The 18,058-nt window shown below is 40.2% G+C and overlaps 2 long non-coding RNA genes across 2 annotated transcripts; both read left to right on the top strand.

Annotated features, from left to right (window-relative positions):
* The first annotated feature begins 10,527 nt into the window (after nt 1–10,527).
* LOC306892250 lies at nt 10,528–12,596 on the top strand. The gene is made up of 5 exons (XR_013786447.1): nt 10,528–10,651; nt 10,845–10,999; nt 11,196–11,307; nt 11,426–11,622; nt 11,986–12,596. It is a non-coding gene; the product is annotated as an uncharacterized lncRNA (long non-coding RNA).
* Nucleotides 12,597–14,640: 2,044 nt separating this feature from the next.
* LOC306892251 lies at nt 14,641–15,953 on the top strand. Its single transcript, XR_013786448.1, has 3 exons — nt 14,641–14,731; nt 14,931–15,042; nt 15,161–15,953. It is a non-coding gene; the product is annotated as an uncharacterized lncRNA (long non-coding RNA).
* Nucleotides 15,954–18,058: the final 2,105 nt, after the last annotated feature.

Genomic DNA, 18,058 nt, shown 5'->3' with positions numbered 1-18,058 from the left:
CCTAAAAGGTTGGGAGGGGTTTCCCCCTTGGTTGTGTTTCCACGTATGTTATTTCCAAGACATGTGCTCTAGCATTCTTTCTTACTTAAGCAAGCAACTTCATTAAATGCATGCAATTGTATCAGGGCCTGATTATCGAATGGGCATCCTAGGCCCTGGGGCCCATGCGCACTTGGGGCCCAGGCAAGGGGAAGACAATTTCACATAACAGTGTTTCCGCAATATTAATTCTCTTCATATTCATTCAGTGTTTCTAACTAAGGAAGAAACACTGTCTCTTGATTTAGTAACTTTTACGAGCCCTCTAGTGGCTTTTGTTCAGAAGAAGCCCATAGCGACAAATATAACTTCTTGGGTAAACTTTAGCTTTCATTCAGTGGGAAAATAATATCTTTGTTTGAGTAGCCATTTTGCGAATATTATAATGTTATAAGCACAGATGTATTTATTTGATGTCACAGACAATAATGTACAAATCATAAACGCAAATTAATGTCTACATATCAATGAAGCAAGGTCGTTACAGCAATTTACCATGGTAAACAGTCAATCCTTCCAAAGTAAAAGTATAAAGTAAACGATACATAAAATAAATGTTCGGTTAGCCTACTACGAATATAAATGACATTTTATGATTCGATATTCAAGCCTACAGTACAATATTTTTATCTGATTGATGTGTTTATATGGAGGATTTTCATTCGGATTGGATTTTTAATTGGATTACATTGGTTCATGTAAACGCAGCTGTTGTTATCGACTGTTTGGATATAAATAAACATGATTACAGTTCGTTTGCAAATATGCATAGGATTACCCGCATATGTCAATGAGAATATATTTACAACAATAAAACCAATCTAGTTAAAATACCCTTGCGGTTGTCTTAAATCCCAAAAGGTAAGAGTTTTTTCCTTGTTTCCTTGTCAATTACGCATTTTATATTGATTTTATGATGATCAAGTCTAACTTCCTTACTTTACCAATATTTATCCTTCATAATTAGAAAATCCAAAGTGCATTGCAAAATGTTTCCATACACAAAAATATTATGATGTCGTAATATATAGTCTAAAAATATATTTATAATATTTGTGAATCCAGTTTAACACATTGCTCTCATCATAAACAGAAAACAAATGTATTTACTAAATTAGCAAAATCATTCTTGGGTTTAAGTCCAAAAACCCCAGGACTGGTTTGATGAGAACGAAACAGATATAGAACAACCATCTCCAAACATTGGAAAGCCTTCTGTGCCTGGCAAAATTATTTAACCTGCAAGGCCAAAAGACTCCAGAGACAAGCCAGATGTCCAATGACTGGTAATGGAGCTAAAAAAACTCTTGGTGGACCGAAAGGGCACTTGAAATCCAGAGACTGCCAGACTCCGGTGATACCAGGGGCTTTTTCAGTGTTACAAAGGCCGTCTATGGTCCAAGCAATCTTGGCCTACACCCTCTGCACTCAAAGGACGGTCAAGAATTGCTGAAGGACAATGAATCCATTAATGCCCAATGGAAAGAGTATTTCTAAGATCTCCTCAACAGTGACAGCTCAACTAACCAAACATATTACCAAACATATCCCCCAGGGTCCCATCAGAGAAGACATGGGGGAACCTCCAACTATAATAGAGGTTCAAGACGCCATAAGGAGCTTTAAGAAAAACAAGGCCGCCGGTCCGGATGGGATTCCAGATCCTAAAGGAAGAAGGATTAGAGCTCCTTCACCACATCCATGCCCTACTTCTCTCAGAGCTCAGGGATGCTCTAACAGTGACCATATTTAAGGAGGGGGACAAGGCCGAATATAAAAATTACAGGGGCATCTTGCTCCTGTCAACGACAGGCAAAGTTCCTGCTCGTGTTCTTGCAAACAGACTACTACCACTGTCTCCCAGAATCACAATGTGGCTTCCGCCCATCCAGAGGAACAGCAGACATGATATTCACAGCACGACAACTCCAAGAAAAATGCTATGAACAAAGGCAGCCTTTGTATATGGCTTTTGTAGACTTGACAAAGGCTTTTGACATGGTAGACCGCCACGCCCTGTAGAGTATACTATCAAGATATGGCTGTCATGGCAAGTATATCAGAAAACTGAGGCTTTTATATGATGACATGGCGGTCAAGGTGCTTAGCAATGGCGGCTCCAAGTCTGAGCATTTTACAGTGGACACAGGGATCATTGCACCCACACTGTTCGCCATTTACATTGCAGCGATACTCCACCATATTGGCTTGTTCATCAGTTCATGTACAGAACTGATGAACAAGTTTAAAGCCAAGTGTAAAGTCAACCGCACCACAATTACAGAGTTACAGTACGCAGACGATATTGTTATCACTGCACACTCCGCAGAAGACCTCCAGGGCATTCTGAATGCTTTTGCCAAGGCGTACAGAACCCCGGGCCTAAGATTAAACATTAGGAAAACCCAGGGTTCCATCACTCACCACCTAACCAGCTAGCCATCCAGCCAATCATAAAACTGGACAACACCACTCTTGAATATGTTGACCACTTCTCTTACTCGGCAGCATTCTTTCCTCAAAAACTGACATAGGGGATGGTCTACCTCAGAGTCTGAGTTGTGCCAGTGGAGCCTATGCGAGGAAGCCAACAACAGATCCTGTACTCCCAGCTAAAGGAATGTAATCGAGCAACTGGTGGACAGAAGAAACGTTATAAGGACTACATTAAGGCCATTTTGAAGAAATTCCATTATACTTTGAGCAACTGGGAACGCATTGCAATGGACAGAAGTTCCTGGAAGAAATCTGTGCAGGATGGTGCAGCAAATCATGAAATATAACTCTGAGATGCCGCAAGGTAAAAGAAAAGAAGAAAGATAAAAAGGATCAACCATTATCAATAATAACCATTCTCTCCTGTCCACATTGCAACATTGCACCAAAGTATGCAGATCGCGGATTGGCCTCTACAGCCATCTGAAGTCATGTTTGATATTATTTGACGGGAATCGAACACAGAACATGTGTGCTGCTGACACAATGCTAACTGAGCTCATGGGCGCAAATTTCATTTAACAGTAGGGGGGACAATAAACATAACATTTCTTAAGAGCAATTTTTGAAGGGAAACAAATAATAAAGTCAATTTGTATAAATATATGTGAACACCGAGGAATGCCTTGCTATCATTATTGTGGCATGGAGACGGCATCATTATAATTTTTTTACATTTCTTTAGATCAACGAAAAAACATTTTTTTCTTAAACTATTTATTGAAATGTTTTTTAGTTGTTTAGAATCAAGCCATCAACATCTAAATGCTATCCTGTTATTGTGAAAACGTATGTAGTATAAAAAAATATATGTAACAGACTGACTCCTAAAATAATGTTTTCATACTCATAATATCTAACCTGTTTTCATTACACTTGTAAAATTGACAGATCCAACTGTTAATTGGTGAACCTGTGATGTTCATCTGCTGAACAGCCACAACTCCAAAAACATTAAAGGGATAGTTCACAGAAAATTTGTGTAATTTACTCACCAAATCTGTATAAATGTCTGATGAACAGAGAGAAGGATATTTGGACAAATGCTTGTAACCAAATAGTTTTTGGACACCAATGACTACCATAAGTAAGAAAAATTACATTGATTTGTTTGTTCTGTTGAACACAAAAAGTGATATTTTGAAGAATGTAGGAGAGCAAAGAGTTCTGGGGCACTTTTAACTACCTGTAATGTGGCAGACACAGCAGGATCCATTTGCAGCTTTTATTGGAACAATCAACAGGCAAGGTAAATCGGGACAGAGCCGAAGTGAATCACAGGCAGGGGTCGAGACAGGCAGTGAACAATCAGAGGTCAATATAACAGTCCGGGTTGAGGCAGGTAGCAGAGGAATCAGAAGTCGGTATAACCACTCAGAAGCCAGTAACAGGTCCACAACTGTACGACAGGGCAGGGCAATACTTCGCAATGAACTGAGAGTGAGCAGGACTTATATGGGTGAGTGTAGATGAGCTGCAGGTGTGAACGCAATCAGTCCCAGGTGAATGGCATGATGGGGTGTTGAGTTTGAGATGGTTAATATACTGGTGAATGTGTTCTACAGTGGTGAAGAGAAGGTGGAGTGGAAGCCTGCTCTGTAACACTACCCTTGTCATTCTTACTACAATGTTAGTCAATAAGGTCCAAGAAATGTTTGGTTACAAGCATGTTTAACCAAACAATAAATGTATACAGATTTGTAGAAACTGAGTAATCACAGAATTGTATTTTATTTGGTGAATTATCCCTTTTATAAAAGTGGTCCTGCTCTCCCTGTCCCTCAATAATTTCTGTCTCCTTTGCCTGGGATTGATACTGCGAGCAGTCTCAGGTAACGTTAATGGCAGCAAGGTTTCTAAAAAAACCTGTGGTAAATCGACAAAGTTGCGAACTTTGATCTTGCATACTTGAGATATCTCCAATATCAAAATAATCAGTATTCAAATAATGAGTATTTAAACAGAAAAACATAATTTGCCTCACATGTCGCAAGTTATTTACTCACGAAGACTTCTGTCAGTTCCCTCTCTTCTGACTGACTCATCACCCAAAAGGAGGCAGGTTTAAGAGTTTTAGAATCCAATCACATTACAGTTCGCCAGTTTAAATATACACACCCTACGTTTCCATATACATGTGTAGCTCTGTCAAGCATTACGAATGATAACTTAATGCACATTGTGCAGTGTGCACAAAAACATAACGGAACAAAATGAAAACCCTTTTACACGTATTCAAAAACGCGAGTTTTTTCAAGGCGACTGTTGGAAGGTATCACTTTAATATTTTCATGCCATTTTTTCTTTTTTATTCAATATATATAAAACTTGTAAACTATGTCATGAAACATCTAATATTCTGATTATCAAATATATGTATATGAATGTGTTTTGTTTTTTAAATACTTTTATAATTATTGCATTAGTTGAGCTAACAGTTATATGGGCGCCGCAATGTTTGCCGCGGTTCAGGAGGATCAGTTGTACAGTTTCCACAACTAATTTATTAATAAATCAGCACCAACTACATTAAATATAATCAGTTCATTTAAAGCTAATAACTTAATAGAGTTCAACATCAACAACCACATGAGCTGAGCCATGTAGGCCCTACCTGGCTTGCGTGTCTACTCTGTGTAGCGTAATAAGATGAATGGGGAAAGCTGGCAGTGGACCAAACCACTGTTAGGCAGGGTAGGGGAAACTCAACAGTTTCTAAACTTAAAACGCGTTCATTGCGTTTGTATTTTTTCTGTTTATACAATTATTTTAGGTATACATAAATATATATTTTTCACAATAGACAGTGAGATTTAAAAAAAAGGTTTTTGGGGGACAACCCTCGGATGGGGGCGTGTCCCCTGCATCCCACCCGGGATTTACGTCCATGACTGAGCTACATGAACATATAAGGGACCCTGTAGATTTATAGATATTACACAGTCCTCGAAGTAAAGTTATTCAATTGGAGAAATATTGACCGGAACAAGATTGTATTAATAAGAAATTGATTGCATTGGGTTTTGCACTCAAGAACTGACAGACTGGTGATCGGTGCTATGTCTTGAAAACAGTTTTAAGACCATAAAGGAAACGTGTAAAAAGGGTTTGTTTGTAAAAAGATTTTATGTAAAACTAAAATCAAATTTTGAATAATGTAGACAAAAAACTATTTCACATGAAAGCCTGAAAGCGACGTGTGTGTTTCAGTTTGCGACCCTGAGCTTGGGATTGAGTAGGCAAAAACACTGATGCTATTGCACTCTAGTGTTAAAGGAATTGTTCACTTTCAACATACATTTTCATGATAATTTACTCATAATTTACGCTACAACATTATTTGTGAGATTAACTCACAACGTTATTTGAAGACGTGGCTAGGACGTTTTTGGGACGTTAGCTAACAGATTCATTAATGAAATGACCAGTGTCCAGGATATCTGAATACCAGGGCTGCGTTTTCCAATAAAGAAGTCTCTTAGGGCGCTACTGTCATGATCGTGTGGTGAGATAAGGACAGAGGACCGCCGGGCAGGAATGCTCAGCTCCACCGGGCGGAAATGCCCGGCTGCACGGACCTGGAATGCCCGGCTGGGGATCCTTGGCGGCCACAGGATTCCGGCGGCTTCGACCCTGGAGGGAAGACCGACAGTCTCAACCCTGAAAGGCAGTCCGACGGCCCTGACTCAGGAAGGGAGTCCGGCGTTCTTGGCCCTGGAAGGGAGTCCGGCAGCCTCTAACCCTGGAGGGGCACCCGGCAGCCTCTACTGCTGCCACAACGATCCCTCTGTCTGCTGGGTCCGATTATGGCTGGTTCATTCTGTCATGATCGTGTGGTGAGATAAGGACAGAGGACCCAGGTGCAGACAGCGGGTAGGGGGTTAACATTTATTTAATAATAAGACAAAACAAAAACTCACGGGGGGGGTAACATAACAAACACGGTGTAAACATCACATAGAAACAGGGATAAACTAACTAAACCAGACAACACTTGAGTTAAATACATATAACTGGACTAGACTAAACTACACTGAACAGGAGACAAGAACTCACCACACAAACCACAATGAACCAGCACAAGACAGAAGACACGAGGGCATTAAGTAAGGGAGCAAATCAAGAGGGAAACAGGTGTAGGGCGAGAGGATGGGAACAGAGACGAGACCCGGAGAGAGCGTATGGAAGGCAATTACAACAATAATTGCCTCTCTCCACATTAAACATGAGGTTCTATCATGATCCTGCCACTATACTAAGAGAAACATGACATGATGCAGCAGAATCATGACAGAAGCCTCTCCTTAAGGAGCAGGAACCTGATGCTCCTCAAGGCACAAACAAGACAAGACAGACAATGACATAGGCAAAACCAAATCAACATCATAAAACAAATCAAAACAAGCAAGCACAAGAGTCCAAGGGAAGGGGCACACAAGAGTCCAAAGGGAAGTCCAAACATGGGCAGACATGGACTGGGTAGCTCCGGCAGACACAAACTGGATAGCACCGGCAGACACAAACTGGATAGCCGGCAGACACAGACATGATGCACTGGGCTGGAATGGCCGCATACACCGGGCTGTTATGGCCGCATGCACCGGGCGGAAATGCCTGGCTCCGCCGGGCAGGAATGCTCAGCTCCACCGGGCGGAAATGCCCGGCTGCACGGACCTGGAATGCCCGGCTGGGGATCCTTGGCGGCCACAGGATTCCGGCGGCTTCGACCCTGGAGGGAAGACCGGCAGTCTCAACCCTGGAAGGCAGTCCGACGGCCTCGGCCCTGAGCAAGAATCCGGCAGTCTCAACCCTGGAAGGGAGTCCGGCGTTCTTGGCCCTGGAAGGGAGTCCGGCAGCCTCTAACCCTGGAGGGGCACCCGGCAGCCTCTACTGCTGCCACAACGATCCCTCTGTCTGCTGGGTCCGATTATGGCTGGTTCATTCTGTCATGATCGTGTGGTGAGATAAGGACAGAGGACCCAGGTGCAGACAGCGGGTAAGGGGTTAACATATATTTAATAATAAGACAAAACAAAACCCACGGGGGGGTAACATAACAAACACGGTGTAAACATCACATAGAAACAAGGATAAACTAACTAAACTAGACAACACTTGAGTTAAATACATATAACTGGACTAGACTAAACTACACTGAACAGGAGACAAGAACTCACCACACAAACCACAATGAACCAGCACAAGACAGAAGACACAAGGGCATTAAGTAAGGGAGCAAATCAAGAGGGAAACAGGTGTAGGGCGAGAGGATGGGAACAGAGTAGAGACCCGGAGAGAGCGTATGGAAGGCAATTACAACAATAATTGCCTCTCTCTACATTAAACATGAGGTTCTATCATGATCCTGCCACTATACTAAGAGAAACATGACATGATGCAGCAGAATCATGACAGAAGCCTCTCCTTAAGGAGCAGCAACATGATGCTCCTCAAGGCACAAACAAGACAAGAGAGACAATGACATAGGCAAAACCAAATCAACATCATAAAACAAATCAAAACAAGCAAGCACAAGAGTCCAAGGGAAGGGGCACACAAGAGTCCAAAGGGAAGTCCAAACATGGGCAGACACGGACTGGGTAGCTCCGGCAGACACAAACTGGATAGCACCGGCAGACACAAACTGGATAGCCGGCAGACACAGACATGATGCACTGGGCTGGAATGGCCGCATACACCGGGCTGTTATGGCCGCATGCACCGGGCGGAAATGCCTGGCTCCGCCGGGCAGGAATGCTCAGCTCCACCGGGCGGAAATGCCCGGCTGCACCGACCTGGAATGCCTGGCTGGGGATCCTTGGCGGCCACAGGATTCCGGCGGCTTCGACCCTGGAGGGAAGACCGGCAGTCTCAACCCTGGAAGGCAGTCCGACGGCCTCGGCCCTGAGCAAGAATCCGGCAGTCTCAACCCTGGAAGGGAGTCCGGCGGCCCTGACTCAGGAAGGGAGTCCGGCGTTCTTGGCCCTGGAAGGGAGTCCGGCAGCCTCTAACCCTGGAGGGGCACCCGGCAGCCTCTACTGCTGCCACAACGATCCCTCTGTCTGCTAGGTCCGATTATGGCTGGTTCATTCTGTCATGATCGTGTGGTGAGATAAGGACAGAGGACCCAGGTGCAGACAGCGGGTAAGGGGTTAACATATATTTAAATAATAAGACAAAACAAAAACCAACGGGGGGGGGGTAACATAACAAACACGGTGTAAACATCACATAGAAACAGGGATAAACTAACTGAACTAGACAACACTTGAGTTAAATACATATAACTGGACTAGACTAAACTACACTGAACAGGAGACAAGAACTCACCACACAAACCACAATGAACCAGCACAAGACAGAAGACACAAGGGCATTAAGTAAGGGAGCAAATCAAGAGGGAAACAGGTATAGGGCGAGGCGATGGGAACAGAGACGAGACCCAGAGAGAGCGTATGGAAGGCAATTACAACAATAATTGCCTCTCTCCACATTAAACATGAGGTTCTGTCATGATCCTGCCACTATACTAAGAGAAACATGACATGATGCAGCAGAATCATGACAGCTACGAAGACTCTAAAGGTACACCTTAACTCAAGTTATACCTTTTCTAGGCGTGTTCTCCGAACTATACCTTTTGAGGTTACTTACGGTAAACCTCCTTAAGTGCAACGTTAGGTTGATATAGATGCCTCGAGAATCGATTGTTCACTCTACCTTGCGTTATAGAGTGGGTAAAGTGAGTGTAAAGAGTAAAGAGTGTTATCAGAAGGTTGCCGGTTCTAATCTCAGTGCCAGCAGGTCATGACTGAAGTGCCCTTGAGCAAGGCATCTTACCCCTGATTGCTCTGCAGTAATGTGCCACTGTAAAAAAACTATTTGTAAGTCGCTTTGGATAAAAGCGTCTGCCAAATGAATAAATGTAAAAATGGGATAAGTGTCCCATCCAGAATGCCAATCACTCGCGGGACACCCGCAATGGCATGGAAGCCTTGATGTGCCTCCATCACGTCGTTCCTGGCGAAAACCATACGTATGTAATCAGTGTCAAGACGGAGCAGGATGTTTGTCACTGAGTGAACGCTCCGTCACACTGAGGTCTTTCTGAGCCCATATTCATCCCCAAACACCTCCAGAAAACGGCATAAAAACTATAAGCTGTCATGCAGCAGCTGATTTTCGAGGGCTGATGGGGTAGCTCCGTCGAGTTTGTCTACACAAAGTTGGACCAACAAGATGCAAGGGCTGCAGAATGTGCTCCCGTGGCAGGCTAAATTTGTGTTGAATTTTCTCTTCTGACATGGTAGCCAGGGATACTCTCTAATGAAATTGTGCAAATACACTTATTAACTGGCTCTGCGTAAGGCGCCTGCCATAGTTTGGCTGCCAAAGTTTGACCAAACTTTAAATAGACTACGCCTTTCCTGTCAAATGGTTTGCCAGCTGATATGCCTTGGGATAATAGGCTGAAATTAAAAACGCTAACAACCATCAGTGTATGACAATTTTATTCATGAAAACGCTTCAATAGCTTACACTAAGTGTATTAAACCAGAGTATTTTATTAGTAAAATTAAAACTAAATTGAAGTAGAAATGAAAATGTAATACAAAATAGAATTTAAGTAAGACGTAGTGTTAAGAAGGTTTCGGGAGACACAGCCCAGTACATCATGTCGCTACAACTTTCTCCATGGGATAAATTCATGACGTTATTTGAGGATGTGGTTAGGACGTTTCTGGAACGTAAACAAACATTATAAGAAATGGAACGTTGCCAAGACGTCCTCAGAACATGGCCACAAAGTAATGTCAAGGTGACCAAATGAAGACAAACTGGCGACGTCGTCAGAACGTACTGTGTTGGCTGGGATTTTGTCCCTCCAAAAGGCATCCCTGAATTTAAATTCTTACCAGTTCCTGCAATGCGAACGTAACAAAAAGCAGGTACTTCCGCCAAATAGTTCTGCAACTACGGAAACGTTCTTCTGGTGCAAGACCTGCCTTAAAATAGACCCTTTAACCCAGTTGAAGTGTGCCAAAGGACAAGATGAAGTTCATTCTTCTAACGCTTCTTCTTTGTTATATACAGCTGATAAGTGTCAATGTAACAAGTGAGTTCTGATCATTTTCATTTTAAAGCTTCAGAGTTATACATTGTATTTCGAATTTAGCAAAATTTACTTAATTTAAATGTAGAGATGGTTGAGTTGACAGTGTATCTTCATGAGAGAGTAGAAATGTTTTCAGACTGTGAATGTAAAGATTATTTAACTGAATAGCATTTCTTATGTGCTTATGTAATAGGATTTCTTCCAAAAATGTGCTGACTTGAATTGTCAAAGACATCTAAAAAACCCGGAACAGTTTCATAGTTTGTAGTGTGTAACAGGACAAGATGAAGTTCATTCTTCCAATGCTTCTCCTGTATTATATACAGCTGAATAGAGTTGTGATAGCGGGTGAGTTTTACCAGTTTAGTTTTATTGCTTTTTGGAGTTTTACATATTGGTTTGGCTTTAGTAACTTTGACCTTATTTAAATGTAGAGTTTTTCCACATGACAATGTAGCTTTATAAGAGAGTTCATGTACGATTTCAGACTGTGAATGTAAAGATTATTTAACTGAATAACATTTCTTATGTGCTTATGTAATAGGATTTATTCCAAAAGCCTGCTGTCTTAAGGTGTCAAAGACCAGAACAGAAGTTGGAAACCTTCTGGATTATTATATACAAAAAAGACCACTTTGTCCTCTCAGAGCTACAGTGTAAGTTGAGGGTTATTTGACTATTAATCAATATGCTGTTTTTACACAGAATCGAAAATATATGGCTGCATCATTAAACAATGCTAACAAAAAATATCTAAAATGTTTGTGTGAACAGGTTCCTGACCAAGGTAAATAAAACTATTTGTTCAAATCCAGAAGATAATTGGGCCAAGATGGCAATGAAAGAACTAGATGCAAAAAAAGTCACAATAAAACCTTCTATCGGACCCACTGTGTGGGATACAACTACATCCACCTCCATCCCAACTACAGTCATCAAAAATCCAGGGCAAGAAATCAAGAACCCCACAGGTACAGTAACAACAAATGTGACCAGATTCAAAATTACAGAAAAGATGAACCAACCAGCTCCAGAGTCTTACAAGATTTTGAATCTTTTAAAAAACAAGATCATTTAATTCTGCATCTTCATTAAACACTTACAATTTTGAGGAATGTGAAACAGAATGTGGAATGTTATATTAATATGCTAGGATTTCACTGTAAACATGTGTAACCAATGTAAACAATCACAAATGTAGATTTGTAGAAATGTAGAACATTGTACCAGTTGTACATTGTAGGTGCGTAGGTTCATTGTTAGTCCTGAAACAACATTTCCAATCAGATAGTTGAATAAGTTTACAGTCAAGAAAATGTGTGCTTCTCCAACAGAGCTGTGGGTTCAGGATCATAAACATAATTTAAGAACCTCAACTAAGAAAACAAATAATAACAAGGAAGAGCATTTTATCAAAATAACTGAACCAATGGAGCACCACCAACACAGTTCTTCCCAAATCACAGAGACATTTCAGATGGATGTTTTGTCCAAGGAGTCTATAACACCAGCAACAACATTGCCACCTATAATCACTGAACTTTATGACAATAAATATATTCATACAAAAAACAATCAATTTTGTTTAAAGTCGCAGGAGAAGAAATATTTAAGTTCCTACTTTTGTATAAAACAGCCTTAAACTACAACCACAAATAAAAACCAATGAACCAGTTAGCCAAGATCTTCAGGATCTTCATAATTTACAGGCAGGTGAGTTCATCAGGGATGAAAACTAAACAATGCAGGACAGTCGCTCTCACACAACAAGAAAGTACACCACTGAGCTTTATGGCTGTTTAAATAATGATTATTTGAAACTTCTGGATTATTTTATGTTCAGCTGTTTATTGTTTTCATTTTTGTAAAGTGTGTTTTTATGTCTATTCTGCAGAAAGCATGCTTGTTCCAGCCTGTAAATAAAAACGCAATATGTATAAAACTGACAAAGGCTTCTTGTATTCAATGGGACTTTTGAAAAACATCTTTAAAATCATGTGCGCTCACATAACATGAATATACAGTCAGACGAGTGAGCTAAGAATATATGACATGTGGTGGGATTTCCCATCAATTGAGATGACCAGTTACTTACAAACTCCCCCATTATTAAACATTTTGACTGTGGAAAAAATGAATGAGTGACAATAATTCTTGTAAATAAAACGTTCTGAAATATCATGAAGTAGCTTAAGTGTGATAAGTGGTTTTAACCATGGCTGGACAGGTTAGACTGGTGGAGGGTCTGTCTTTTTCTCTATGCCAAATGTATTTACTTCGTACTGTTCATCAGAGGATAAGATAAGAAGAACAAGGTTTGTGTTCTGAACAAAACATTTCTGACTTGAGCCTTGAAAAACTACCACAATACATTGACTCAAAGTACTAACAACCACTATTACTGTAACTAAAATTATAACCCAACAATTTCCAGTGACTCAGGTCAAGTTGATGTCATTCTTTTTCTTGAATACAGTGAGATGTGTCCAAAACGTTAACCACGGGCTGCAGTTTGTTTCACAGGTTTGCATACTCTTGCCAACGTCGTCAGGTGCAAGCACAACTATTTCCTCTTAACAAACAAAATGTGATGAGAGATGCATGTGGTCTGCCGCATCTCATCTACATCACCTCTCTACAAATATAGGTACAGGACATCACATGTTTCCCTTGGTGAGTTTGAAACAGGAAATGCGCATGTGGTTATTCATTTAGAGAGACACATTCACTTTCACATAAAGTTTATAGAAAGAAAATTTAGATTTTAACCTTGTAACCTTCTTTACATTATGTATAATCACATTAAACAATGTGCATTTGTTCATTCTGTATGTCACGAAGAGACAATTTAATCTAAAATGAGTTTCAGTTGAACTGTAGGTGTGTGCTGGGTGGGAGCTGGTTTTGTTTTAAGGTCTCACTGAAATGTGGAATATCCCACTGAGGGAGAAAAAAGACAATGGTTTTGAGAATACGTCTCCTTTAAAGCCTCTGTAGTTTCCACAGGCATTTAAAGGACCTGCATTATCTTCACGCTTACAGTACAAAGTGCACAAGGTTCTATTTTTAGCTACACAATTTTGATTTTACTGTTACATTCAACATCAAAATAAAAGCTTTCTTTTGTCACTCTTGTGTGCAGCATATTTTAGTTTTGTAATTATATCAGAAAACATGTATCAATGAAGTTATATTTGTAAACAGTATCTATGGTGAGTAATGTAGTCAGGTCTAACTCTACATATAGTGTACGCCCAAAAACTACCATGAAAATCCTTTGCTTTTTGTTACATGTACCATGGTAACCCCACCATGGTTATCCTGTATACATTATGTAAATGCTCTAGTATATGGATGCATACTCAACCAGTGTGCTTTATGAATGTACAGTAATAATAATGTCTGAAATAATGCTGCATTGTTACCAGCAGCACCACGCTTTTTATATGGGCCATAATAAAAGGACAGTTCACAAAAAATGTATTTCATATTTCTTTACCATGTCATTCAAAACCTGCATTTGACTCTTTCTTCTGTAAAACAAAGAAGATCGTTTGAGAAATGTCTTGGTGGTTTTGTGTCCATACAATAGAAGTCAATTGGGGGCAATTTCTGGACATTTTTGGGAATATTTTCTTTTGTGTTCTGCAGAGGAAAAAGTCAAACAGGTTGGGAATGACACCTTGGAGAATAAATGACAAAATACTATCCCTTTAAATAGTTTGTTTAAAGTCTAAATGTTTAGGCAATAGTGAACAATATGAGTTCATCATACTGAAATATCAATCAACTTAACTATGTAACCCCTTACTTTCCTCTGTGTGGTTGAATGTATTTCTTTCTGTCTTCAACAGCTCACTCATCTCTTCCTGTCCCTGACTGAGGTCTCTGTGGGCCTACATGATGGAGAAAAGTGATCAGCAAGGGTGGTGAGCTTTGTGGGCTGAGAGACCTCCCTCAACATAGACCCTTCAACCCAGAACAGTTTCATAGTTTGTAGTGTGTAACAGGACAAGATGAAGTTCATTCTTCCAATGCTTCTCCTGTATTATATACAGCTGAATAGAGTTGTGATAGCGGGTGAGTTTTACCAGTTTAGTTTTATTGCTTTTTGGAGTTTTACATATTGGTTTGGCTTTAGTAACTTTGACCTTATTAAAATGTAGAGTTTTTCCACGTGACAATGTAGCTTTATAAGAGAGTTCATGTACGATTTCAGACTGTGAATGTTAAGTTTATTATTTAACTGAATAACATTTCTTATGTGCTTATGTAATAGGATTTATTCCAAAAACCTGCTGTCTTAAGGTGTCAAAGACCAGAAAAGAAGTTGGAAACCTTCTGGATTATTATATACAAAAAAGACCACTTTGTCCTCTCAGAGCTACAGTGTAAGTTGAGGGTTATTTGACTATTAATCAATATGCTGTTTTTACACAGAATCGAAAATATATGGCTGCATCATTAAACAATGCTAACAAAAAATATCTAAAATGTTTGTGTGAACAGGTTCCTGACCAAGGTAAATAAAACTATTTGTTCAAATCCAGAAGATAATTGGGCCAAGATGGCAATGAAAGAACTAGATGCAAAAAAGGCAACAACCCCCCCCTTAAGTACCACTATGTGCATAACAAGTACATCCACCCGCATCCCAACTACATCAATCGAAACACCAGGACCAGAGACTAAGACCAGCTCAAGAACAGAACCAATCTCAACTGCTCCATCAACAGTGGCCACATTCAAAACGACAGGATTTCAGACAAAAATCTGGACAAAATCCACCCAACCAGCTACAGCATCCACAGAGACCTCACAATCTCCACTGAGTTCTGCAAAACAATGTACAGAACCAAATCACTCAACAGAAACATCACACGAACCACACAGAAAAGACACAGAAGCACCACAGACTACTTTTACATCTACAACAACGGACAGAACAACAAAAAGGAAAAGAACACTGGCAAAAATCCTCCAGAGAAAGAGAGGGAAAAGCAAGAAACAGCTTAGGAAATATCAAATGAATATGGGATCTCAAGGATAAATCAACTGGAATGTTTTATTTCTATATGCCGTACAGTAAGTCTGAATGTACTCGGTTGTGAGTCAAAGCACTACAGATATTAGTGTTCCGTCTTAAAAAAAAAATTGTTTATTTTGAATGGAATTTTAACCAGTGATTTGTATTCTGTGTTTCTGCTAAGAGTTTAATTTATCATAATTTGTTTTATTATTGTATCAAAATATATTAATTTAATAAATAATTCTTTGCATGAATAAAATGCAGGTCCATAGTATTTTTGCATTAAAGCAATCTCCTACTTGTTTAGAAAAGGTTCTGCACTATGAACAATATACACACCTCTTCTAAGTAGTTTTTCAATGATTCATATAGAAAAAGCCAAATCGTCAGAATCGTTCACACCATCAATATAAACCTACACATCCAGGACTGCAATGTCACACTGTTACCACAAGGGGGCAGACTCGCACAAAACAGAGCCTTGGCTTTGCAAAATAATCCATGTTGTCCAATTGCAGTTTAGTTTATTTTTCAGAGGCCACAGTGTCAAATAAGAGAGACTAAAGTTTAAATGAAACATTACTATAAATACACGAAAGATGCAGCAAGAAGTCTCAATGTCTCATACAGATATGTTTCAAGCATACTGACATATTTCAATACTTATGAATGTCAGCAATCTACCACTTTTAAAACGTAGGCCTACTGTAGAAGGGTCGTTGGTAGAACGTAAAATGATAATACAGTAGGCCGTCTTTGTTTTATTCTCGGTTGGTACGCTTGTTGGGTCACCCATCCTACCGCAGACATAAATAAGATTCTTAATAAAGTCTGTGATTGGAATGAACGTTGCAGGAAATTACAATCAATACTCTGCCTCAGACGCTCATCCGATATCGAGCCTTTTTTATGATGAAAAATGCATCACGAAACGTAGGAAACACGGTTACGCTGAAAAGCAGAAGAGAGACGTGCTTTTATCAAACCCGAGGATGCCGCTGACAAGGAAGAGAAAGGATTTTATTTAGATCTTTAAATGAGAGGTAAACAAAACGATTGAATTGACTCAGAACAAATCTCACAGGTGGCGAGCGAACACCTGTCTAAAGATCGGATCGCATTTGCCTTTGCATTTTGCTCCCTGGGCGGAGCGTCCTTCATCTCAGGGACGAGGCCTCGGCTGCAGTTTGTCCATAAAAAAATTATGTCGGTTTTCTCTAATATAAAAAAAAAAATTGTCTATCCATGCTGTTTATATAACAGCCGCAAATAAACGTGTGAAGGTTTACAGTCATCGTTCTCGAGTTTGTCACCATCACGTTCGCGTGAACACACATTGACACATCGAGCGGTTTTCTTCCCCAGATTTTTTATGGCTTGGCCAAGCACGGTACTCGTAAATCTACAGATGGGAAATAAATGCCAGCAGCCCTTTGCTTGAGCCGGCCAGGCGAAAATGAATGGAATTAAACAGGGCTTAATAGCACAGGGCAGGTAATTACCTTCTCCGGCCTGCTCGCCCGTGAAATATGATAATATTGCACACTAATAAGACCGACCTAAACTCCCAGTGACTACCAACAGGCATGGGGAAGGGGGGGTGGGTGTTGAGTTCACTACATTTCGCAAACTGTCATAAATACTGATTTCCATGTCTGACAAATAAAAAAATACTGAGGCCTAAATCAGGATGCCAGAACTGATTCTAATAGTTTGCATACTGTTTTGCACTGTTTGCCTGGCCGGGGAGCTGCTAGAATTTAGGAATCATATGGGAATTTATAGTCTGTCTGATATTTGACCTGTGTTTTGACTTGCATAACCTTATATGTTTTGCTTAAAGTCAATGTTTTCTTGTACAGCTGCTTTGTAAGAATGAAAACTGTCTAAAGCGCTATATAAATAATGCTTGATAACTGTGTGTCTACAGATCACACTCAAAATAAGTCCTTTTATAATTATTCCGACATCAATTATTTTAATAAAAATATATTGGTAAAACAAAAATGTTTGTTGGGCGATATGACAGTAAACTCATACACTCACCAACACTCATCTGTTTGAATGCAGCAAAAAAGCAATAAAGCAAGTTTCCCTTACTAATAGAACTGAAAATTTTTGCAGTTGCAGGCCTGTTTGTCACCTAATGTATTCCACAGAAAGAGGGTTTGAGAGCCCTGATGGACATGCACTCTTGGGACAGAGCTTAACTTGAGAGGCAGGGACAAGATCGATGCTTTCTGACACAGGGAGATTACATTCAATGACTCACCTGTATTAGACAAAGGCACAACGAACGATCGAAGAGCTTCCACAAACCAGGCTCATCTGCAGGCCACAGAACAGGTTCAGACTTAAAATTCTAAGACTTAAAACAA

Source organism: Barbatula barbatula (assembly GCF_947034865.1).
Source record: "Barbatula barbatula genome assembly, chromosome: 3".
NCBI lineage: Eukaryota > Metazoa > Chordata > Actinopteri > Cypriniformes > Nemacheilidae > Barbatula > Barbatula barbatula.
The sequence above is the reverse complement of the archived record's forward strand: the minus strand, read 5'-3'. Positions and strand labels throughout refer to the sequence as shown.